The sequence below is a fragment of the Rousettus aegyptiacus genome, unplaced genomic scaffold (genome assembly GCF_014176215.1).
Source record: "Rousettus aegyptiacus isolate mRouAeg1 unplaced genomic scaffold, mRouAeg1.p scaffold_m13_p_4, whole genome shotgun sequence".
Classification (NCBI taxonomy): domain Eukaryota; kingdom Metazoa; phylum Chordata; class Mammalia; order Chiroptera; family Pteropodidae; genus Rousettus; species Rousettus aegyptiacus.
In genome coordinates, this window is record NW_023416307.1 from 81,208,901 (window position 1) to 81,236,356 (window position 27,456).

Consider the following 27,456-nt stretch of genomic DNA (forward strand, 5'->3'; position numbering starts at 1 on the left):
CACTCTCAAGTTTCTTTTTGAAAAGGAATAGCATTGATAGTCTTCTGGAAGAACAATTATTTCCCTCCATCGATACAATGTACAAATATTCCATCTTTACTGTTCTGAGTCTGTAACAATACCCTGGATACCTCTAAGACAGCTCACCTTCCCACACTGAGGAATGAATCAGATTCACTATATAAAGGTGATTATTCTATTCTATTTTTTGCTCCAATATCATTTAAGTATAAGGCCATCACAATTTCTCCTTGTCATTTTTATGTAGGAAATCCTCAGGGATAAGGTGACAGAGTTTGACAATCCATTTACCTCCCTGGTTACTATCATACATTCTACTGAATGCTCTATCTTTATTGTGGAAATATATATGTAATTGACTCTTTCTTAGAGATGTTTTCAAGATGTTGTAGATATTGGACACGAATTTAAAAAAAAAGGCTCCTAGTCTTAACCACCTGCGCTCACAATGTTACTTCAGAATTAGCACTGTATGACTTTTAAAAAATTATATTAAACAAGTAGATTCAAATTGACAAATGAGTTTATCACAAAAACTTGAAGATAGCACATTCGAAGGATATGCAGTTCTTAATTTAAATAAATAAATAAACAAACAAATAAATAAATAATTTGGGAAAGGACAGAAAATACTTCATTCTGATATCCTAATAAATGCACTCAACTCTTAATAAAACATGCAATTTCCAAAGCTACATTAGCTTCTCTATACTGTAAAATCTTTATCCATATAGATTTGAAATGTAGTTACTCTAAATAGCACATCAAATCAAATACATCTACATATTTATTATATTATCATATTACTTAATGATAAAGTATATTCAGGGTAAAACTTAGAACAACTGTATTTGTATACTTAGATCTTTATAAAATGTCACACATTGTATGTCTGTCTACTCATATGATAATAATAACATTTATGTTAGCTCATGGAATCTCAGATTCAGTTTTACTTTAAACCCAGATTAATATTTTTATCCTTTGTAATGAAAACAATTGGACAAACTCTTCTTTTACCTGACTTAACTGTTGATTTAAGATAATTGAACGTTAAAATGATCAAGTCAGCTGTGTAAAAACTAAGTCCCACTGTTAATGTAACTTGCAAACAAATTTAGAAAAAAATTTCTCACTTGTCAAGAGAAACTTAGTTCATTAGGTTTGTTTTGGGGATTAGGACTTGAAAAAATTTCTCCACACTGAGAAATAAATAAAGCATGTTTCTGCTCTAAGTATGATTTAAAATGCTTATAATATTTGTATTTTCTTTGGTATGTGTTTTCTGTTATATGCCTTTTCTCAATTTTATAAAGAAAAAATTATTTAAAAATCACAATGAATGTATCTTAAGAGTTCTTATTCAACTGATATCTGCTTCTTTGAAAATTGTTCATCTCCTGATAAAACTGGTCCTATTCTCCACATTTAGAAAATAAATTCAACCTATTTATCTTTTCCCAATTGCATAACACACACAATTGCTTAACCACTGCTGATAGGAAAGAAATCAGAATCAAGGTAGGTCAATCAGATTGTTTCTATAATTTAGTCAGAATCCTGTATTTTACTCAGTGCTATGTCCCATGAGTGAGGTAGAAGATGGGAGACAATAATCTGGGTTACAGTGACATTGAAAAGTTAGTGAAAAAAAAAATAAGTAGAAGTAAAAGGAAAACTATTATTATGAAACCATGTGGAGAAAAATAAAAAGTAATCATGGATCCAAATTTGCTGATTCCTAGCTTTGAGTGTATTCCATTCCATAATTTGATTCCCATTTTGTGGTTAGCAACAATTTACATAATAATTTTTACGAAAAAAAAATATTTTGTAACTTTTATTTTGTAAAAAAAATTAAGTTTATTTATCGTTTTATAATAAACGAATTACTCAAATCATTTCTAATGATGAGATCATTGTTTTGATTATTCATAATTTATTTGACCACTTGCTGTTTAAATTTCCATATCTGTTGAGTAAGTATTCTTTCAATTAAAGTTGTTTATCTTCCATATCACCCATACTTCTAACTAATAGTGATCTAAAGTAAAGGTATATCGCCATGTTGCTCTGGTATTAAAAATTAAGAATGTGATCCACAGTCATTCTAGTTCTTTGAAGCTTTGTACTTGCAAGATTTTCATCTAATTTAGTCAGATAACTCTTCTTATATATTTCTGCATTTTTTCCCAGCTCTATAACTTTTAGGTTAAACTTATTGTTTGAGATTTTGTCTGTTGATTATCAAAACAATGCTTTTGAACTTCTCTCACAGAGTATGGCCTTTTCAAATACAAAGCACTTTGGCTTCCAAGGCTATTGATTCTATGATTTTCAAGAGGCTATTTGACACTTTGTTGTTAACAGTGTCAGTCTCCTCTTGAAAGCAGTGCTCATAGAACTATATGGTTGTTCCAGGAATCATTGATGTAGTGGTAATATTGTGAGAGGACAAGGGAGGGTAAGAATAAATATCTCAAAAAGTAGCTTTTGGTTGATACATGTCATTATAAATAGCATGTACATCAAGAGTGAACTCTGACTGATAACAATATATCAATGTGGGTTCACTGACTATAACAAATGTACCACTTGGGTAGAAAATGTTGATAATGGGAGAGGCTATGTATGTTTGGCAGCAGGGCTATATAGGGATTCTCTGTACTTTACACTTACTTTAGTTGTACACCTAAATCTATTAAAAATTATTGCTTTAATAGTATTACTATAATTAAATATACTTATTGTAAATCACAGAGCCTGATACAAAGTAGTAATTCATTAAATGTTTCTGGTAAGCTAAAGACATAGACAAATTGATGGAGAAATTAAAGGATAAACAAAGATCATACAAATGCATGAGTTAGTTCAAAAAGTGTCAATAATTTAGTAGTAGTTTCCTTCAAGATGGTAGAGGAGGTAAACACTGTGCTTGCCTCCTCCCATGATCACATTAAAATTACAGCTAAAATATAAAATATCAACCTGAAGAACCATCCAAAGTCTAAATGAATAGCGGTCTTATAACTAAAGATATAAAATAAAGCCCCTTCAAGGTTGGTAGGAGGCTCAGAGATGCAAAATGAGCTGACCTCACACCCATCTGTGGTGGCCAGGAATTGGAAGGACTATCTCAGCTGCAGAGGTCTCCCCTGAACAGGGCCCTGGCCCCACACTGGGCTACTCAGTTTGGAATACCAATGCCTAGAAGAGCAGCCCATATTACATTTGGCTGTGAAAATCAGCCAGAATTCTGTTTTTTAATGTGAGTCAGAAAGCTGTTGGAAGCTCAGGTGTCCTCTTAAAGGGGCCATGTATAGACTCTTTCACTTCCAGGTCCTCATCCTGGGTTCCAGTGGGGGGAAAAGCAGCTAGGGAGGTGTCAGAGACTTAGGGATAGGCTGAGTTGTGTGGCCCTGAATTGTGTGGTTTCAGGGCAAGGGCTGAAGGGAAAGCCACCAGTGTCCCTGTGTTGAGCTCTTCTCTAATGTGGCTAGCAGGTGGGCACCATCTTTCCTGTGTCAGGCCTTCCCCCCAACATGGTCAAATCTGATTTTTCATTGGCCTGATGAGACACCTGCCCTTTACCTTAATGACTCCTTTGGACTCTGTACCACTCAGCTTGTGCATAACCAGAGGCTTTTTGTGTGTGTGTGCCTGGCAGGCGGCTATTGTTGACTCATGCTATAGTTTTTCTTGGACAACTCTCAGAGGTCTACGAGCCCCAAGCAAGAGTAGCCTTGATGAACTCTGAGACTTTTGCAGAGGAGACCCAGGCTCAACACTGACACCCAATCTGAATCTGTATTAACTTATTAAAAACCACTTGTCCCATTCTAGTGACTCACTGAGACCCATGACACTAAACTCATGTGACACCAAAGGCTGTTTTGGCAGCCTGTGAGTGGCCAGTGTTGTACTGTGTTACAGTTTTTTTGGACAACTTTTGGGAGTCTACAGGGCCCAGAAAGATGGCAGGTTGATGCAGTGTGATCTGAACCTTTGGTCAAGTGGTCCCAGGCTCAGAACTGGTGTCAAATCTGAATCTGCATTAACCGTGGAACACCACTCACCTCACCCTGGTGACTTTTGAGACCCTGCCATACCCAACTTCCTTGCCACCTGTACCACCAGAAGATATCTTTGTGACTGAGCCTTATGGACTGTGGACTGAGCCTTATGGACTGTGGTGATGGTAGTCCTCAGGGTTCCCTGGGCTTTTGCCGAGCTGTCCTAAACCCAGTACTTGTGATAGCAGGCCTTGATTTGTAGAGTAGCCTCTCCTGGGCAACTCCAGGTACAGCACAGGCAGTGCCTAACTGCAGATTGCTATGTAGCTCCTACCAGATAGATAGCCCTAGACCAGTCACAGGGAGTGTCTGATTTTGATCTTCCCAGGAGCCCCTACCAAGAGCCCCTAGAACAAGCACATCAGTGGTCGACTTCAAAATATAATGGAACACCACCCTATTAACCCACAAGTGACACACCCAAAGGTGGTTTCAGAAAGCACCAAAACCTTCTGAGGCAAATCCCTCTCTGTGATATAACCCCCATACAGCAGCTCTCATATTGTGCTCATGGCCAATCCCCACAGCCAACAAACCTGAGGGTCGATTCCACCCACTGACATGCCAACAGCAATCAAGCTTCAACTACAACAGGTGAGCACACACAACCCACACAAGAGATTCTTCCAGAACATACAGCTCAGGTGACCATGGAGACTGTGCTATTGGGCCCCACAAGACACCTACTACATAAGGCCACCCTGACAAGGGTGGAAATGTAGCAGATCTACCTAATATACAGAAACAAACAGAGAGAAGCAGCCAAAATAGGGAAACAACAATAACAATGTTCCAAAGACCAAAACAAAACTCCAGAGAAAAAGCTAAATGAAATGAAGGCAAGTAATCTATCAAAATGGTGTTCAAAACGATGAGTATGAGGATAGTTAAAGAGCTAAGTGAGAATTTCCATAAAAAGATAGCAAGCATAAAAAAGGATTAGAAACCATAAAAAAGAAGCAGTCAGAAATGATGAACGTAATAACAGAAATGAAGAATACACTAGAAGGAATCAATAGCAGATTAGATGAAGCAGAGGATTGGATTAGTGATTTTGAAGACAAGTTGGCAGAGAACACCCAATTAGAACAGCAATAAGAAAAAAATAAAAATAAATTAGGATAGTTTAAGAGACCTCTGGGACAACATTAAGCATATCAACATTTGCATCACAGGGCTACCAGAGGAGAAGAGAGAGAATAAGAGATTGAAAACCTATTTGAAGAAATAATGACTAAAAATTTTCCTAACCTATCTAAGGAAATAGATATACAAGACCAGGGAGCACAGAGATTCCTAAACAAGATGAACTAAAAACAGTCCATATCAAGACACACCATAATCAGAATGCTAAATGTTAAAGAAAAATAGAAGATCTTAAAAGCAGCAATAGAAAGACAGTTACCTACAAGGGAGCTCCTGTAAGACCGTCGTCTGATTTCTCAACAGAAATTTAGAAAGCTAGGGAATTGACAAGAAATATTCAAAGTGAGAAAAAGCAAGGAACTACATCCAATACTATTCTACCCAGCAAGGCTATTATTTATAGTTGAAGGAGAGATAAAGAGCTTCTCAGACAAGAAAAAGTTAAAGAAATTAATCATCAATAAATCAGTATTACGAGAAATGTTAAAGGGACTTATTGAAGAAGAAGAAAGAGGAAAATATCATAAATATAAATAATAAAATGGCAATAACTATGTACCTATCAACAGTCAATTTAAATGTAAATGAATTAAAAGCTTCAATCAAAGGCTATGAGATAGCTGAATAAATTAGAAAACAAGCCCAAAACATATTTCATCTACAAAAGACTCACTTTAGATCAAAGGACATATACAGACTAAAAATAAAGAATGGAAAAAGATACTTCCTATAAATATAAATAATAATTTTAAAAAAGCTAAGTTGGCAATAGTTATATCAGACAAAATAGACTTTAAAATAAAGGCTATAAGAAGAAACAAAGAGGGATACATAATAATAAAAGGATTAATCCAAAAAGAGGGTACTACCCTTGTAAACATTTATGCACCCCAAATAGGAGCACATAAATGCATAAAGCAAATTTTAACTGACATAAAAGGAGAGGTTGATAGCAATAAAGTTATAGTAGGGGAATGTTGGGAGCCATTTCAAGGTAGTATGAAACTGCCAGTAAACCTGAGAGTTTTGCAGAGTTGGCAAGCTGTGCAGTGTGCTGACTTGGGAGGAGGTGCACCTGGCTTGGGGGAGAGAAACTGAAGGTTCTTTGACCATGGGAAAGAGCATGTTAAGATAGCTACAAGGTTTCAGTGATTGTTTGTATACTTAGAGGTCTTTGCTTCTTATGCACTCTGTAGGGTCTAAATACCCTGTGCTAAATAAACTCGGGGCTGCTTGGTATTGACTAGGGGCCCTCCCGACTCTATCTCTTCTCTCTGTTTTTTTCCTTAATCCTCAATCCCCCTCTGAGGTGCTGTTCGACTTTAGCTGGCTGGCTCCGGCAGGGGAATTTGACATCAATGACATCAAGAGATAGAACTTCTAGAAAGACTATCAACAAGGAAAGAGTGACCTTTAAGGGCACATTAGATCAGAAGTATTTAATTAATATTTTTCAGAGCATTTTACCCCAAATTAGCAGAATACACACTTTTTTCAACTAGACATGTGACATTTTCTAAGACAAACCAAATGTCAGGTCACAAAACAAGTCTCCATAAATGTAAGGAGATTGAAATCAAACCAAGCATCTTCTCCTACCACAATGGTATAAAACTAGAAATCGATTACAAGAAAAAAACTGGAGAACACATGAACACATAGAAGCTAACTAACATGCTACTAAACAATGAATGGGTTAACAATGAGATCAGAGAAAACATAAAAATATATGTTAAGACAAATAAAAACAAAAAGGAAATGACCCCAATTCTATGGGACGTAGAAAAAGCAGTCCTAAGAGGGAAATTTATAGCAATGTTAACCTACTTCCAAAAACAAGAAAAACTTCAAACAACCTAACCTGACACCTAAAAGAACTAGAAAAAAAAAAGTGAAGCCCAACATTAGTAAAAGGAAATAATAAAGATTAGAGTGATATAAACAAAGTAGATTCGAAAATAACAATATAAAAGATTGATAAAACTAAGAGCTATTTTTTTCAAAAAGATAAACAAAATTGATACACCTTTAACATGACTCGTCAAAAAAACAAAAGAGAGAGTTTCCAAATAAAATCAGAAATAAAAGAGAATTGAAGTGTCACTCCTGAAGTGACACCACAGAAATGAAAGCATTATAAGAAAATATTATAAACAATTATATGCCAACAAATTGGACAATCTAGAAGAAATGAATAAATTTCTAGAAACATACAATCTTCCAGGACCAAATTAAGGAGAAATGGAAAATCTAAACAGACCAATTACTACTAACAAAATTAAATCAGTAATCACAAAACTCCCACAAACAAACATCCTGGACCAGAAAGATGGCTTTACACACAACTTTACCAAACATCCAAATAAGAATTAACACCTACTTTTCTTGAACTATTTCAAAACATTCAAGATGTGGAATGATTCTAACTTCATTTTATGAGGCCACCATTATCCTGATTTCAAAGTCAGACAAAGACATTACTATATATATATATATATATATATATATATATATATATATATATATAGACACACACACACACACACATATATATGTATATATATATTACCATATATACACACACATATATAGTATATTACTATATATAATATATAATATATAATACTATATAATATATAGTGTATAATATATAATATATTATATATTATATAATACTATATATAATTTATTACTATATATATGCATCCTTATAGAACATACGTGTAAAAATTCTCAACAAAATATTAGCAAACAAAATTCAGCAAGATAATGAAAGTTCATACTCCATGATCAAATGGGATTTATTTCTGAGATGTAAGATTAGTTTAATATCACAAATCAATTAATGTTATACATCACATAAACAAAATGAAGGATAAAAATCATATGATCATATCAACAGATGCAAAAAGAGCATTTGACCAAGTTCAGTATCCATTTATGATAAAAACTCTCAGCAAAGTAAGACTAGAGATACTATATCTCCACATAATAAAGGTCATATATGACAAACTCACACTTAGCATTATAGTTAATCGATAAAAGCTAAAGGGGTTTCCTTAAGATCAGGAAGAAGTCAAAGATGTCCACTTATGCCACTTTTATTCAATATAGTTTGGAAATTCTAGCTACAGTGATCAGAAAACAAAAAGAAATAAAAGGCATCCAAATTAAAAAGGAAGAGTAAAACTATCATTATTTTCAGGTGACATGATACTATATATAGGGAACTATAATATTCCACCCCAAAACTGTTAGAACTAATAAATGAATTGAGTAAAGTATCAGAATGCAAAATTAACATTCAGAAATCAGTTTCATTTTTATACATTAATGATGAACTATCATAAGGGAAATTAAGAAAACAATACCGTTTACATCTATCAAGGGATTAATATCCAAAATTTATTTAAAAACTCACACAACTTAACACCAAAAAAACTAACAATCCAATATTTAAAAAAATGGTCAGTGAACCTGAATAGTTGTTTCTCCAAAGAGGACATATACATGGCCAATAGGCATATTAAAAGATGTTCAACATAACAAATCATCAGATAAATGTAAATTCAAAATTATAATGACATATACCTTCACACCTGTCGGAATGGCCGTCATCAATAAACCTACGAGCAAGTGTTGGGAAGGATGTGGAGAAAAGATAACCCTCATATACTGTTGGTGGGATTGCAAATTGGTGCAGCCATTATGGAAAACAGTATGGAATTTTCCCAAAAATTTAAAACAGAACTACCTTATGACCCAGCAATTTCATTTCTGGATATTTATTTGAAGAAAAACAAAACACTAATTTGAAAAGATATATTCACTATATTCACTGCAGCACTATTTACAATAACCAAGGTATGGAAGCAACCTAAGCGCCCATCAATAGATGAGTAGTTAAAAAAGTGGTGGTATGTATATACAATGGAATATTTTTCAGCCATAAAAAATAAAATCTTACCTTTCCCAATAACATAAATGGACCTGGAAAGTTTATAATAAGTGAAATAGTCAGGAAGAGAAAGACAAATTCCATATAATCTCATTTATTTGTGAAATCTAAAGAACAAAATAAACAAACAGACAAAACAGAAACAGACTTGTAAATGCAGGGAACCAGCTGATGGTTGTCAGGTAAGAGGGAATTTGAGGGCAGGGTAGAAAAGAATTAAAAAATACTAATTGGTAGTTATAAAATAATCATGGCGATGTAAAGTAAATCATAGGAAATATAGTCAATATGATAATAACTATGAATAGTGACAGCTGGGTATTATACTAGTCAGGGGAGTCACTTCACAATTACATAAGTGTCTAACCATTATATCGTACTCCTGAAACTAATATAAAATAATATTGAATGTCAACTGTAACTGAAAAATCAAAAAAGGAGAAGGAAAATAAGAGACTCAAATTTTTAAGTATAAAACAAATAATCCATGGGGATGTGGTATACAACATAGAGAATATAGTCAACGATTTATAATAGCATTGTATGGTGTCAGATGGTTGATAGACATATCACAGCATTCACTTCTTTAGGTATAAAATGTTGAATAACTATAATGTATACCTGAGAGTAATACAATATTGTATGCTAGCTATATTTTAATGTTAGTCTTTTAAAAATGTTTAAAAATAATTTTAGTAGTGAGATAATAAAGCGTATTTTGTTTGTAAAGAGTAAATAGACACACCACAATAAAAAAAAATGTGGAGTGGAGTAGAAATAAGGAAACTCAACATAGCATCTTTTCTGGTAAAGATGTTCAAATCTGTTTCTAAAAGTCAGACAATAGTAGATGACGTTAATCTATATATCATTTTGTAAGATTTATAAACGTTGCATCATTATGTTGGATAATTGAAACTAATACAGTATTATGTGTCAGTTATCATCAAAAATAAATTTACAAAATTAAAAAATAGGATTAAAAAATCTATATACACATATTCTTTTCAAATAATTTGATATCAGTAAATCCTAGTTTGCATTATGTCCAGATATTTTTATTTTATCTTTAATGACAATAAAGTAAAACACTAAAGACATGCACACAGGCACAAACACACAGAGAGTAAATGAACAGAGTAGAATAAGTGCTCTCAATTTTAAAACATAATTTCAATGAAAAATGAGTTATTTGAATTAAAAGGTTTCTCTAGTGTCCTTTTTTTTATTATGTCAGCTCATTGTTGAGTGATTCTGTTAATTTTGGCTAAAAAGCAGATAATTGTTAAATAAATGCAAATCTTATTCTCTTGAGTTTTATTTTTTTAATATTATGATTTTTTTAATGGATTCAGTATTATAGAATTAAGTACTATTTAGTAGATATAGGATGAGTGAGAATGATCATGGTGAAAAAGAACACAGATAATGAAGATGACACAGAGAATGAATAGATACCCTGATGGTTCGACACTCCTTGATAACATTAAAATGACAACTGTTTTAAAAAGAACAAATAAGACATCAGAAGCATGGCAGAATGAGAGCTATCCCTAGATCTTTCCCCCTGAAATAACAATAAGCTGAACATCTAAAACTCAACCAATGATAACACCCAACCTATACACAAGCACATCTGTGAGAGTGATTTTCACATAAAGTTACCAGAGGTCATAACTCCAGGGAGTCAGGTAGTAGATGGGAAAGAACAAAGAAACTGCCACTGGGACTGGGAGCTCTCAGCAGGAGGAGGGGGAGAAGATAAGTTGCAGTAGGTTCCCTGAACATCCCTCTCTAAGAGGTCCATGAGCTCCACACATCAGAGGCCAGGGTTCAGGAGAGAAAGCAAAGTAGGAATAGTAGAGAAGGAACAGTTCATTAATACTAGCAATGGTTGCAAAATGCAAGGTTGAGCTACAACAACACCCATCCTCCAACCCAGAGGTCACTCTCTTCTCTTATCCCCCAACACTGAACAAACAGAGCCCCAGGGGAATTTGAACAAATGTTATCGAAGTATCACTAACACTGACAGATATTAAAACTGAGGGTAGGATACATGATTGAATGTTTATAAGAAAAAAAAAAAAGGAATTATTAAGGCCCAAAGCAGGGATCCAAGAGACATAGATGCCACCTACTGGAAACCAAAAGAGAACACCTTAGCAATAGGCTAAAGATAGACTTTTATATAATAAATTTTCTTTCCAGAAAAATTTTAAAAAGTAGAATACCCTTCTATTAATGCTCAGGCAGAGAAATGGTCCATTAGACAGCATGAACAACAAAATTGACAAAGCTAAGAAAGAAAAAAAAAATATCAAGGGGACTTGAATGACAGAGAATGCAGGATGATCCTTCTGAAAAAACTCAATGAGATCCAAAATAATTATATCAACAATTCCAAGAGTTGAAAACACAACTAGATCAGCAGAATAAGTTTTTTAGCGAGGAGATTAAAATCCAAAAAAAGAAACAGAACTTCTGGAGATGAAGAATATACTAAAAGAGAAAAAGAATAAAATAGCAAGCTTGGGAGATAGATTTGACCAAGTGGAGGAAAGAATCAGTGATATCAAAGGCAGAAATAGAAATAATTCAGAAAGAGACCAAAGAATGAAAAATAATGAATGAGAAATAAAAAAAAAAAAAAACTAGCTAGCTGATACCATCAAGAAAGGAAACATAAGAATAATAGATATTTCGGAAGAAAAGGAAAAGAAGCAGTGATCAGAAAGCATTTTCGGACAAATTGTTGACAAGAATTTCCTAAATCTAAGGAATGAACTGGAACCTGGAATTCAAGAAGGCAATAGAATACCCAATTATCTTAACTCAAAAAGCCCTTCACAACGATACATTATATTAAAATTATCAAAAATCAATGGCAAAGAAAGAATTCTCAGAGAAGCCAGAGGAAAGAAGACAGTAACCTATAAAGGAAAACCCACTAGGTTATCATTGGACTTCTCAGTACAAACCTTACAAGCATGAAAGGAGTGGAATCAAATATTCAAACTATAAAATGAAAGGAATTACCAACCAAAAATAATATATTCAGCAAAGCTCTCCTTTAGACATGAAGGATAAAGACCTTTCCAGAAACACAAAAATTCATGGAATTCTGCACTACAAGTCCTACATTACAGGAAGTGTTGAAAGAGGTCAGCACAACTAAAACAAAATGACAAAAAAAATACACAACTATTTGTAAGGCAACTAGTATGCAGGTAGAAGGAGAGTAGTGCAAACCTTAAGAAGAGGGCATTATAAGCTTAAACAATAAGAAGAGATTTGCTATTGCAAGATAGTAATGAACATTCAGCATACATAGGGATAAATTGAGACAACAATGACAGAAAAGGGGAGGATTCAATGAGCCAAATTCACAAAAGGAATGGAGATAAGACACATGCAAAAGAAAATGGACTACTCTCTCTATATAAAACTATCTTCTATATAATTGTAAAGGTAACCATACGCCAAAGATTCAGAAATGAACTATATAACATAAAACAAGAAGGACAGGAGGGAAATATACAACACCAAAGCAAAATTTAAAACAAACAAACAAACAAACAAAACAGAAATGCAAGTACAAGAAAGCAATGGAAACATTGAGCTATAAGAAAGCAAAAGATAAAATGGTTATAGGGAAACCTCCTATTTCAATAATTGCCCTAAATGTGAATGGACTGAACTCACCAATAAAAAAGCAAAGAATTACAGATTTGAACAACAACAACAACAACAACAACAAACATTTACTGGCTCCAGAAGACACATCTCAGTTCCAAAGACAAATATAGACTTAACACTTATCAATATCTATGCTACCAATCAGGGAGCCCCAATATATAAAGCAATTACTAATAGAAGTAAAGGGAGAAATAGACCAAAACACTATCATAGTAGGAGATCTAAATAACTCACTGTTGATTATGTACAGTTCATCCAAACAGAAAATAAGGGAAAAAACATTCTTAAATTAAACATTAGATCAACTGGACATAATTGACATGTACAGAGCCTCCTATCCCAAAACAGCTGCTTATACATTCTTCTCTAGTGCACATGGAACATTCTCAAGGATTTAACACATTCTGGGATACCGAGATAGCCTCAACAGATATAAGAGGATTGAAATCATACAAATAATATTTTCTTATTATAATACTTTAAAGCTGGAGATCAACTGTAAAAAGAAAGCAGGAAGAACCACAAATACATAAAGATGCTACTAAACAACATGCTACTAAAGAATGATTGAGTCAGAGAAGAAATGAAAAGAGAGATCAAAAGATACATAAAAATGAGTGATAATGATAGTATAACATATCAAATCATTTTGGATACAGCAAAAGTGATAATAAGAGGAAAGTTCATAGTATTACAGGCCTATCTCAAAAGAAAAGAATGAGCCTAAATAAATGACCTAACATTTTATCTTAAAAAACTAGAAATTGAAAGGAAACATGGGAGAGTGAGAGATGTTCCCAGATCTCTCCCCTTGAAACAACAATAAACTGAACATCTAAAACTCAACAAAAAATACCCAAACAGCACACCAGCATGTCTGAACATGAGATCTACGTACAAGAGGTACCACAGGTCAAAATCCCAGGTGCTGGGTGATGGAAGAAATAAAGAAGCTGCCTCTCACAGCCGCAGGAGCTCCCTGCAGTAGGAAGGGGAGGAGAGAAGGTGTGGCAACTTCCCTGAACAGCCCTGCCTGAGAGAGTTTGTGAGTTCCACACAGCCACCAGCAGGGCCCAGTCATCAGAGCAGAAAGCAGAGAAGCGAATAGCAGAGAAACAACAGTTGATTTTACTGGCCACGGTTGTAAAACAGAGGCTGAGCTGCAGCCTCCATTCCCCAACACAGAGGATCCCTCCCCACACACCCTCCGGAGCAACCACCACAGAGCCACAGAGGAATCTCATCGACCACTACCTAAACTGTTGCTAACACTGACAGGAACTAAAACTGAGGGTAGCAAGCAGGATTAAATATCTACAAGAAATAATCAGAATTAAAGAAGAATTAAATGAAATCGAAAACAAAACAAAAAAAAAGGAAAAAAAGAAATACAACAAAGAGCTGATTCTTTGAGAAGGTTAATAAAATTAACAAACCTCTGACTAGATTCATTAAAAAAAAAAAAGCAAAAGGACACAAATAAACAAAATTGGGGATGAAAGAGGGGAAATTAATGACAGACACTGCAGAAATACAAAGAATCACACAATAATATTATGAAAAAGTACATAACATCTAATTTAACAACCTAGAAGAAATGGACCACTACTTAGAAAGACACAACCTTCCTGAATCAAGAACTGGAAAATCTAAGTAGACCCATCAACAGTATGAAAATGGAAGCAATCACCAAAAACCTATCAAAAAGTAAAAGTCCAGGACCAAATAGTCATCTGAATTCTACCAAACTTTCAAAGAATAATACCTAGTTTCCTCAAACTCTTCCAAAAAATTAAAGAGTAGGTGATACTTCCTAACTCAATTTATGAGGCCAATATTACCCTGATATCAAAACCTGAAAAAGATAATGCTAAAAAAGAAAGCTAAAGACTAATATCTCTCATGAACACATTTGCAAAAATCCCAAATAAGATACTAGCAACCAAATACAACCCAGGATTCAACCCAGGAGCATAGGGATGGTTTAACATATGATAATCAATAAATATGATACACCACATAAGAAAATAAAGAATAAGAATCATATGATCATATCAATAGATGCAGAAAAAGCCTTTGACAAGATACAGCATCCACTTGTGATCAAAATGTTTAAAATTGGTATATAAGGAAAGTATCTTAACATAATAAAGGCCACAGCAAAATTCAGCTGACATTATACTTAATAGTGGAAAACTAAAAACCTTCCAAGATCAGGAACAAGGCAAGGTTGTCCACTATCACCACTGTTATTTAATATAACATTGGAGGTCCTAGCGAGTGCAATCAGGCAGAGAAAGATCTAAAAGGCATCCAAATAGGAAACAAAGAAGTCGAACTGTCCCTATTTGCACATGACATGATTCTCTATATAGAAAACCCTAAAGACTCCACAAGAACACTACTATAAACAATAAGCAAATACAGTAAAGTTCCTGGATACAATATCAATGTTCAAAAATCTTTAATGTTCTTAGACTCTAATAACGAAGTGTCAGAAAAGGAAGTGGAAAAATTAATTCCTTTTGCAATTGCAACAAAAAGAATAAAATACCTAGGAATAAATCTAATGAAACATGTGAAGGATCTATATAATGAAAACTATAAGACCATATTAAAAGAAATTGAAGGAGACACAAAGAAATGAAGACATATTCTGTGTTCTTGGACTGGAAGAATCAACATAGTTAAAATAACCCTATTACCTAAAGCATTGTACAGATTTAATGTAATCCCCATCAAAATCTTATAGGCATTCTTTAAAGAAATAGAAGGAAAAAATCATCATATTTGTATGGAAATACAAAAACCCAGAATTGCCAAAGCCATCCTGAGAAAAAACAAGGCTGGAGGCATCACTGTGCCTGACTTCAAACTATACTACCAAGCAACAGTAATCAAAACAATATGCTATTGGCAAAAAACAGGCACATAGAGCAGTGGAACAGAATAAAGAGTCCAGAAATAAGCCCATGTTTATATAGGCAAATAATTTCAGACAAAGTTGTCAAACAAATACAGTGGAGAAAAGAAATGCCTCTTCAATAAATGGTGCTGAGAAATCTGGAAAGCCACCTACAAAAGAATGAAACTAGACTGTTTATCATCACACATTAAAATTAACTCAAAATGGATTAAGGACCTGAATATGAGACCAGAAACAACAAATTGCATAGAAGAAAACATAGGAACTGAACTCATGGACCTTAGACTTAAAGAGGATTTTATGAATTTGACCTCAAAGACAGAGGAGTAATAGAAAAAAATAAATGAATGGGACTACATCTAACCAAAAAGCTTCTGCACAGGAAAAGAAACTGTTAGCAAGGTAAAGAGACAAACATTCAAATGGGAACATATATTTGTGAGCAATGCCTCCGATAAAGGCCTAATATCCAAAATATACAATAAACTCATACAACTCAATAACAACAAAAAAACAAACAATCCAATGAAAAACTGTGCAGAGGACCTGAACAAACAATTCTCTCAAGAAGACGTACAAATGGCCAATAAACATATAAAAGGATTCTCAGCCTCGCGCACCATTAGGCAATGGAAATCGAACCCACAATGAGATACCCTCTCACATCTGTTAGAATAGCTATTATCAATAGGAGAAGTAATAACAAATGTTGGAGAGGATGCAGAGAAATAGGAACCTTTATACACTGTTAGTGGGACTGAAAATTGTTACAGCCGCTATGGAAAACCGGATAGAGGTTCCTCAAAAAACTAAGAATTGATCTACCATATGATCCAGCAATCCCTCTAATGGGTATTTACCACAAAGTCTTGAAAACTCATATTTGAAAAGATATTTGCACACCAGTGTTCATAGCAGGATTATTCACGTTGGCCAGGACATGGAAACAACCAAAGTGTCTTACGATAGATGACTGGATGAAAAAAATGTTTTAAATATACGTATGACGAAATAGTACTCAACTTTAAGAAGAGATGAAACACTGCCTTTTGCGACAACATGGATGGACCTTGTGATAATTGTGTTTAAGTGAAATAAGACAGACAAAAAAAAATGGAAACCACATGATATCACTTATATATGAGATATAAATCTAAAAGCAACAAATATGACAGACAGACAGAGACTCACGAACATGGACAATAGACTAGTGATTACCAGAGGGTTGGGGGAGGAGGAGGAAGGTAGTTGGTTAAAAGGGGTCAAATATGTGAGGACAGAAAGAAATCTATCTATGGGTAGTGAACATACAATGCAATATATATGCCTTACTGTTGAGTTGTGCACCTGAATCACACTGGATTTCGTTAACCAATGTCACCATTAAAAAAAAAAGTTCCTCTATGTGACAATCTAAGACATAAAAAAAACATTGAAATTAATAAAAGGAACCAATAAAGCATAGATTTCCTTTAGTATTTGGTCCCTTTTTGCTTGGAAATACTACTAGTTTCTTAAATTTACTTTTAGCTGTCTGTTAAGAAAAGAATGTTTGCTTCTCTGGAAGCATCTTTGTTTTCTATAAATTTAAGCAAGGGGAGATCAAATATCAAATCAGATGAAAGGAAGTATGTGAATTCAATAGCTAGTCTTTATATCTATTTTCTCTTTATCTGGATAAAACTTTGATAATGTAGAAAATACCTATCAGAATATACACCAATTATATTTTCTGGATTTCATTAACCAATGTCACTATAATACAAAGTTAATTAATTCATTGATAATTAATTAATTTAAGAAAAGACTTTTATAAAAGAATGAATAAACCACATTTTCTTTTATAAATTCGTCATTCATAAATTCTCTTTCATGCCACATTGCTTTTTCCCTGTCATCCAGCAGCATGATGTAGTACTATAAGAGCAGGTAAAAGTGTCAAGACTGCTGCACATTTACAGAGAGGAGAATGATCATATTGTTAACCCATGGTTAGGTGTTTGGAGGCCATTACCACTGAAGCAGACTGTTATGAACAGAAAGCCATGAGTGCTGCAAAGCCTGTTGTTTTAGATGCATACACTAGTTTGTCTTTTTAATTTTTTTGTTTTATTTTTCATAGTTGGATACATGTTTTATGAACTAGTAAGCTACTAGAAAATAAATACTACATCTGCAACATCAAATAGAAAACTATATACTTTAGGGCTGTTTTTGATTTTCATTCACAGAATAATTTTTCTTTGAATATTTTTTTTTTTGGATTGAGTGAATGCTAGCTGAGATTCAATAACCAAAAGAATAGACCAATACAGTTTCAAAGGGTAGTTCTTCATGTGTCCATTGTTGTTCTTCAATTGACGCCAAATATAAGCATTTGTTATTCAGTAGAAAATAGGCATCATCTTTTAGTTTGCTACTCCATCCCTTGAATTCAGGAAGCTTCAACTCCAAATTTTATATTGTACCTCTGAGTATTCTACTTCATTTTCAAATTTTTTTCCCCAAATGTTTTTATTCATCGATTTTCTCCAGAATAATTTAGAATACTGCATTCTTTGCATCATTTTTTTTTAAAGATCCTAATTATTTTTTGGAGATTACCTGTTTTCATATAACCAAAATATATCTTTCTTCTTTTATATTTTTGGTCTTTTTAGTCTTCACTTCAAAATGTGTTTCTAGAGTAACTCATGCATACAAAAATTCAGTAAGGTTGGTAGTTTAGAGCATCTTCTCTGTTTTTCTATCACTAAAGTCATTATCTTTCTGACTCAATAATTAATTTTACCTTATCTTTGACCTTAAAATAAACCCATTTATAAAATAAATAGAAAACATGACTTTCTCTTATCTCTCAATATGAAATTTCATTCAGTAATTTGGACAGTTTTAATTTTTTTTTTTTTGCCATCTGTCTATCATTTTTCTCCATTTTGGAACAGCATATTGCTGCTTGCAGACTGTAGTTTACAATGAAATGAGTCACCATGTCTTATAGTTCAGGATAATATAATTATTTATTCAATTATTTTATACAGAACTTTAGTTACTAAAAAGCTTTATCCACATATTAATACACAAAAAATCTTGTGATTCAAGAATGAATTAGAAGATGGTTTTATAAGAGGTTGTAATATTTATACTCAATCATTAAATAATAAATTGTTGTCCTTTTATCCTTCTTGTGTGAACTAACCTTCCCTTTACTCAGTTCCCTTTTGTCTTATTCCTTTCTCTTTGTTCTAATTTTCCTTTTGAAATTTCCTATGTCTTTACTATTAATTATTAAAAGTTTAAGTGACTATTTTGTATTACTCATGATTGACAAACCCATAAGCTTTGAAAAATGTACAGATGTTTTATAAAGTTTCATTTATATACTGTATATGTACATACATATATAATATGAAATATAAATAAAAATGTCAAGGAAATCAACTCTAATGTGAAAATTTTCTACATTATAATTGTTCCCCATTATCTGTGGGAACTATGTTCTGAAACCCCCAGTGGATGACTAAAAACACAGATATTACCAAACCCTGCATATACTATGTTTTTTTCCAGTACATGCATACCTTTTCACTTAAAGAAAGCACTTTATGGCTTCTCTTTGGTGTATCAGAATTGCCAGCAGTGCTACTTTTGCACTTTGGGACCAGTATTAAGTAAAGTAAGGGTTAGTTGAGCACAAGTACCACGATACCACAACAGTCAATCTGATAATTGAGACCTCTACCTAGTGACTAATAGGCAGTAGTATACAGTGTGGATATACTGGACAAAGGGATGATTCACATCCCAGGTAGAACAGAAAAAGGTGAGCATGAGATTTCATCATACTTCCCAAAACTGCATACAATTTAAAGCATGAATTGTTTACTTTTGGAATTTTTCATTTAATATTTTCAGACCACTGTTGATTGTGGGTTTCTATGTGTAATATACATATGAAAAAAGTCATCAATAGATTTTACTATTAACTCTCATTTTGCTTTTTCTCTTCCAATAACATTATACTAAAACTGGATTTTGTTTACCCCACTGACAGTAACTATATCTGTGTATATAACAAGAACACTCATTTAAATGACTTTTCTGTAAGTGATAAAACATTAAAGTGACATCTTCTTATAAAAAGAAAAGTTACAGCGCTTAGAACTACAGCAATAGTCTTAGACTGCTCATGAAGCTCCTCTTATGTGTAAGCCACTAAATAATACTGCTCTTTTTTAAATTGGCTCAAGCTACTGCTGTGACATTACAAATGTGATATCATTATAAGGTAATAGGGAAAACATTTTTATTATTTTAAATTTAAAACATTTATAAAGACTATCATTCTGTCTCTCTTCAAAGGTTATTTGTTACATTCTTACTGTTATTGGAAAACAATGGTTGCACTCTTTTACATTTATTTTGATCCAAGTGAGCTACCTATTTGAACAATAACACTTTCTTGATTCTTGTTTTTTGATGATGTAATTGTAATACTGGATTTCACTGAGCATCAGCATAAACATGACTGCAATTTATTCATATTCTATACTACTGCTGTTTTTAGAATGCCATAAAAAATTTTAAAAATCATTGTAATATGATGTTTCATTTTAAAATAAACTAATATCAAGCATTTTTGAAGTTTTTATCAAATAATTTAGAAATACATTTTTTCCCACACAATCAGTTCTCTAGATATACAAGATTACATGAGATATACTATGCTTTATGTTGCATTTGATTAAACTCATACATATGTCATGATACCAAATCACAGGTGAAAATTAATTAAATATGTCATTTGATTTTGCTCATATCAAGCTAAAAATTTATATATTTATACATGTGTATGCTAAAAGGCCTCTTTTCCTCATGGAACAATCTGAAGAAATTTTATGTTTCTAAATGTGTTGTCTATAAATCTACAAGTATACCCTACAATTTTTATTTTGAAAGCTTTTTTCCCACCTTCCCACTCGCCAATAAAATGTTGTGCAATGTACTTCAGGTGACAGTCTATGTTTATTTCTATGCCATAGGTTTTTCCTACAAGTTTAATTTTAAAGAAAAGACAACAGGGAACTTTCTTCTATTGGTTTACAGAGTTCTTTCCTTTGCTAAGAGAAGGGGAAAGAGAAGAGAGAGAGAAAAATGGAGTAGTGAATACAGTACGAAACTGTCAGAAAGATTAGAACTCTCCAGCATCCAGTTACAAATACCCAACAGAAACAAATGTAAATTTTCTAATTTTGACAATAGAACCACTAGGGTATATTACTGTATAAGATTTGGATAGGATTTGGAGTAAACAGTTTGTCAAAGTGACTAATGAACTTGGTTCATTGAATGTTCCTTAAGTTTCTAATAACCCCAGGTCTACTGGAATTCTCCTCGCTGTTTTGCCCCTGATGCTGCCTAGCTATATCACTATGTCAACCTAGTTTTGAAGCAGCTGCCTTTCCACAAGAAATTCAATCACCTCAAGACTTTTGTAGAAACACTGAAAATTTTGGAAACGGGGAGAGATCCCTGGTATAGTAATCAGTATTCTGTCATCAAGATCTCCCTCTGACATTGTCTCTTTTTTTTAAACTCTTACCTGCCCCATGCCCTATATCCTAATTCTTCTCATTGTATAAGATAGAGTTCCTTCTTTCTTGCCTGTAATCCTGGCAGTCAGCTATCACCTGAGCTCTTAATTTCAACTGATAGGCCAATAAATGTTATTAAGGCTTAGTCTCAATATTGTCACATGCCTCCCTAAGAGACATTAGTGTGGATCACTAGAAAAACTAATTCAGTTTAGCTCTTTGTATGAATAAATGTTTGTTTTAAGATAATTTTAAAATCTATATCTTCTCACAATTTCCATGTCACCACATTTGTGATATTATGATTTCTAATAAAAAAAATATTTTTTTTTTGTTTTATTTCTTTGAAAATACCATTGGAATTTTTATGGGGATTGCATTAAATCTGTATATAGCTTTAGGTAATATGGCCATTTTAAGTGAAAGAATTATCAAATTTTCACCGAACCACAAAAGACCCCAAAAAGCCAAAATAATCCGGAGAAAAAAGAACCAAGCCACAGGGATTATACTTACTGGCTTCAAATTTAGTACAAATCTACAAAAATCAAAACAACATGGTATTGGCAGAGAAAAAGATGCAAAGACCAATGGGACAGAATTGAGAGCCCAGAAATAAACCCACACATATATAAGCAACTAATTTTTGACAATGGAGACAAAAACATACAATGAAGAACGGAAAGTCTCTTCAATAAATAGTGTTGGGAAAATTGGAAAATCACATGAAAAAGAAGGAAACTAGACTGTATGTGGCACCATCCATACAAATTAACTCAAAATGGATTAAAGACTTGAATATAAAACCTGAAACAATAGAATACACCGGGGGCGGGGGTACATAGGCACTAAACTTAAGGACCTTGATCTCGGAGAAGTTTTTTTGTGAACTGTACCACAAAGGCAAGGGAAGTAAAAGCAAAAATAAATAAATGAATCGGACTATATCAAACTAAAATCCTCTGCATGGCAAAAGAAAAAATCAATAAAACAAAAATCAAACAATCAAATGGGAGAAGATATTTGCAAATGATGTCTCCAGTAAGAGGCTAATATTCAAAATACATAAAAGAATTTATAAACTCAACAACAACACATAATGATCCAATTAAAAAATGAATAGAGGATCTGAACAGACACTTCTAAGAAGATGTACAAATTGCCAACACATATATGAAAAGATGGTCAGCTTCACTAGCTATTAGGGAAATGCAAATTAAAATCATAATACAATTTCACCTCACACCTGTTAAAATGGGTATTATCAATAAGACAAGAAATAACAAATGTTTAAGAGAATGTGGAGAAAAAGAATCCCTTGTACTCTGCTGGTGGGAATGTAAATTGTTTCAGTAACTATGAAAAACGATATGGAGGCTCATCAAAAATTTAAGACTAGAACTACCATATGACCCAACAATTCCTCTTTTGGGTTTGTTTTTTATTTTTTTGAAAATCTTTATTTTCAAATTTTGAAAATATTTATACAAATATATGTACTCTTATGTTTATTGCAGCATAATTCACAATAGCCAAGACATGGAAACATCCTAAGTGTCCTTTAATAGATGATTGGATAAAGAAGTGGTACATATATACAATGGAATACTACTCAGCCATAAAAAAATAAAATATTTCCACTTGTGACAACATAGATGAATCTTGAGACTATTATGCTAAGTGAATTAAGTCAGTGGGAAAAGGACAAGAGTCATATAATTTCAGTCATATGTGAAATATAAAGCAGAAAGCAACAACAGAACCAAAACAAACAAAGAAACCCATATACACAGACAATAGTATGGCGGTTACCAAAAGGAAAAAGGGGTAGGGGAAGGATGAAGAGTAAAAGGGTTCAAATATATGGTGATGGAAGGACAGTAGACTTTGGGTGGTGAGCACACAATGTAGTATACAGAAGATGTATTGCAGAATTGTATACCTGAAACTTATATAATGTTATTGACCTACATTGCCCTGATACATTTACTTAGTCCCTTTTCCCGACACAGAACTCATAAGTTTCTTGAATTTTCAAATGATGAGGTATCTTTTGTTAATGAGTAACTTGAGAAGCCCCTAGGTCTCTAGATCACTAAAGATGGGAGTTAGTTGCCAGATAAACAAACCATCCAGCTAGTTAGTGAATTGGAACTTTCAATCCCACCACCTTGATCTTCAGAAAGAAGGGGCTGGGGATTGATTTCAATCACCAATGGTCATTGATTTAACCAGCCATACCCATATTATGAAATCATCATCAAAACTCAAAAGGATGAGGTTCAGAGAGCTTCTAAGTTGATGAACACATGGAGATTTTAGGAGAGTGGTATGCTCTCTGAGGACATAGAAGCTTGGTATTCTTTCCTCATACCTTGTCCTAAGCATCTTTTCATATGGTTGTTCCTGCATTATGTGCTTTTATAATAAACTAAAAATCTAAGTAAAATGTTTCTCTGAGTTCTCTGAGCTACCCTGGCAAATTAATCAAACCAAGGAGGCGGTCATTAGACATCAAATGTGTAGCCAGTGGATCAGGCACACAGGTAACAATCTGGATTTGAAAATGGCATCTGAAATGAGGGAGTAAGCAGTCTTACAGGACAGAGCCCTTTATCAATTATGTCTAAGTAGTGTCATGATTGAGTTTAATTATAGTACACACAGCTGGTGTTAGAGAATTGCTTGATGTGGGGAAAAAACTCACACAATGGAATCAGTGTCAGAATTCTAACATTGATCCAAGGTACCTTCTATCTCTCCTGAGTAAGTATAAACAATTCCTAACTTCCTAACTATTTTGCTTCTTTTTTCTCTTGTGCCTGAACCACAAACAGCAACCTTAGTTATCCTTATAAAATGGAAGACTGGTTATGTCCCTGTTATGTCAAAGATGTTATCAGTATCTCATCTAACCTAGTGTAAAGGAAGACATCTTCTCTATTCTCGTTCTCTTACACTTCACCCTGGCTCATGCCAATGCAGCCAGCCTTCTTTTGTGCCACCTAACACATCATCTTGCTCCAATCAGGGCCTCTGGATTTGCTGCTCCACTCCCTAGAATACTTTTCCTCAAGATATCTGCATAAGTTCTTTCCTCTTCAACTTGTTTCATGCCTCAGTTCTTGTGTCATATTAAGGAGCCTGCAAAAAATAACAAGCAACCTCCCACCCTGCCCTCACAAACACACACAAGAATATACACATGTATCCCAATCTCCATTAAGCTGCTTTATTTTTCTCCATAACACATTTCACCAAACTTCTCAGCATAACTGGTATCTTAATAAATGTCTGTTAATACTAACTTAAGTCTCAGATTTATTTACTTTGCATATAGAACATAAAACATATTCTTGCAATGCATGCAACATATATTTCATTTATTTATTCATCTATTCTGTAAATTACTTAATTCGTGTCTGTCTATTCAACAGTAAAATAGCAGAAAGTTTTTGCAACTACTACTTATGATGTTTCAGGTGATTTATATGCATCAGATATATTTAAGTAATTGGTTTAGTGCCTGGGATACATAAAATTACCAATTAATATTATCTATTTATAGTATAATTTTCTAGAGGACAGGTAATTATATTAATAATAAAATAAATAAATCATAATATCTCTGTTTCTATCAATAGATACTTTTAGGTCTTGAGAAGAGCCTGAGATGTGAATTCTTGTTAAGGAGGTTAATCAGAGAAAAGTTCTCAAGAGAAAGAGTGAGAAGAGTGGGATGGAGATGAGACAAATATCTAAGTAATGTGGTGTCCAATCTGGGCAGATTTTTTGGGGAGGGAAGCACAGATAAATTATACTTTTTTAAAATTAGGAAACAAATATACAGCTTAGACTGGATTTGAGGCAAAGTATGCTATAAGCAGATTTACTTTAAGTGGCTAAAGAAAAATTTAAAAGCAAATAACAGTAAAAGAAAATGTTTCTGCTACAAGACCTGCAATCCAAAAAGTAATGTACAAGTTCTTGGAAAATATACGCTTTTTGCAATAGTTTAAGTGCATATTGTTAACTCTCCATGGTCTACAACTTTACATACTTTAACAACATGCTCATAGCTCCTAAACAGAACTACCTAAAACCCAGATGTCCCTCACTTGACCAACTCCATCTAAGTTTAGAAGTACAGAAAGGCTTAAATATATTCAGAGTAAGCCACATGTACCATGTCACTTGATAAATATTCTAAAATAAGATTTCAGAACAATAACAGTAAGATAAGGGAAGAAACATGCACTACAAATTCCAAAATTTTATCACAGTTTAGGAAAGTAAATATATTGATTGCAGAGTTTAAAATTAATTTACAAATAGCTCCATATATGTTTCAGTAGCGATAATTCATGTCTTTTTTTTTTATTATCTTCCTACATTGTCATTGAATTCTAATTTTAGACTGGTAATCACACTCAATTTTGTAGCCTCCAAGGAATTCCTGAAACTCCAAAAGTATGCTGTAGGATGGTGATTGATTTCTTTCAATTTGTTTATTTGAAATTTCAAGGAGATTAAGAGATAGATGTCAGATTCAAATAAAGCTGTATTTGTTCAAGTGAAGGAGTAGAAATTAGGCTATTTTCTAAGTAGATTAATACTCTGAACTCGTACCTACTCCAGATACCACTAAGATCTGAAGCTATAGATTCTAGAAAGCTGATTCTTCAGCCATTGATAAAACTTTTTATACTTGAATTCTACTTTCTATTGAATCCATCTACCAATAGTAATAACTCTTCTGTTATTTACTGCCCAAATATATGCTGAATAAAATACATTTTAAAGATTCTGAAGCTCTGTGTTAAAATACAATAAACTGAAACACATTTAATAATTAAAGTGTCAACAAATGCAATGCAAACCATAAAGCAACTAATGTGGCAAATAAATAATAAGAATAGTCCCTGGATTATTGAAAAATTGGTACTATTTTTTAAAAGATTTTTTTAAAAAATAAAAATCCACTAAGATTTAGCTCCTCATGAACCTTTTCCTATCTCAAACTTAGCTCTTCAGTCATACAAAAATGGATGCAATGAAAGAGGTTTTAATAGCAAAGTTTACAATAGTTTATACTCTTGTATATTTTAAATTACTTCAAGATAGAAACTCATTTTTTTATCTGATTCACTAGTCATTGATTCATGTTAAAAAAAAAAAAAAACCTGTGATATTCTCCTTTCAAAATATACACACAACCAATGGTAGAAGAGGTGACAAAAGGTAATACTTGAAAGAATTATAATAAATGTTTGCTAAGCACTGAATTAAAAGTGGCTAACTATATAATGTAGCTTACATCTGGGATTCTCAACCTTAATACTATTGAAATTTGGGGCTATACTGTGCATTGTAGGGCGTTTTGCAACATTTCTGATCTCTACCCACTAATTGCTTATAGAACCTTTTCCCCCAAATTATGACAACCAAAAAATGTCTCCGGATATTGTCGAATGTCCTGGGTGGGGGCAAAGTCTGCAGCTGAGGACCACTGTTTTATATACTGAGGATGCAAAACAAAAACAAAGCAAAACAGAAACAGTACTCAGCAATATTGTTGTTTATTACAAGGCTATATAAGACTTTTTGGACAATTGAAGGTTTAGTCCTAGACAAAATGAACGTCCAAAGAAGGCTACATGGTGGAGAAGGTAGGTGCATGAGAGGATATCAAGTCTACTCTCCCATGGACCAAACAATGTCTTCACCAGCTCCTCAGAAGCACAGCTGAGAAAAAAATAAAAAATGCCCACTTGCACTCACAGGATTTGCTATCGTTATAAACAATATGCAGACAATCTAGTAAGCCATCTCTATTATTCTTATATGTATTATATAGTATTGCTGTCCACCACTTCTGACTGTGTGAACCACAGTCTATTTGGACTACAGTCTATGAAATCGTGGTTGTTTTGTGTGTGTGGGTGTGTGTGTGTGTGTGTGCGCGCGCACACGCGCAAGTGTGTATGTAATTAATGTCAATTTCAATTTCCTAGACCACTGTCCTAACTTCAAACATAA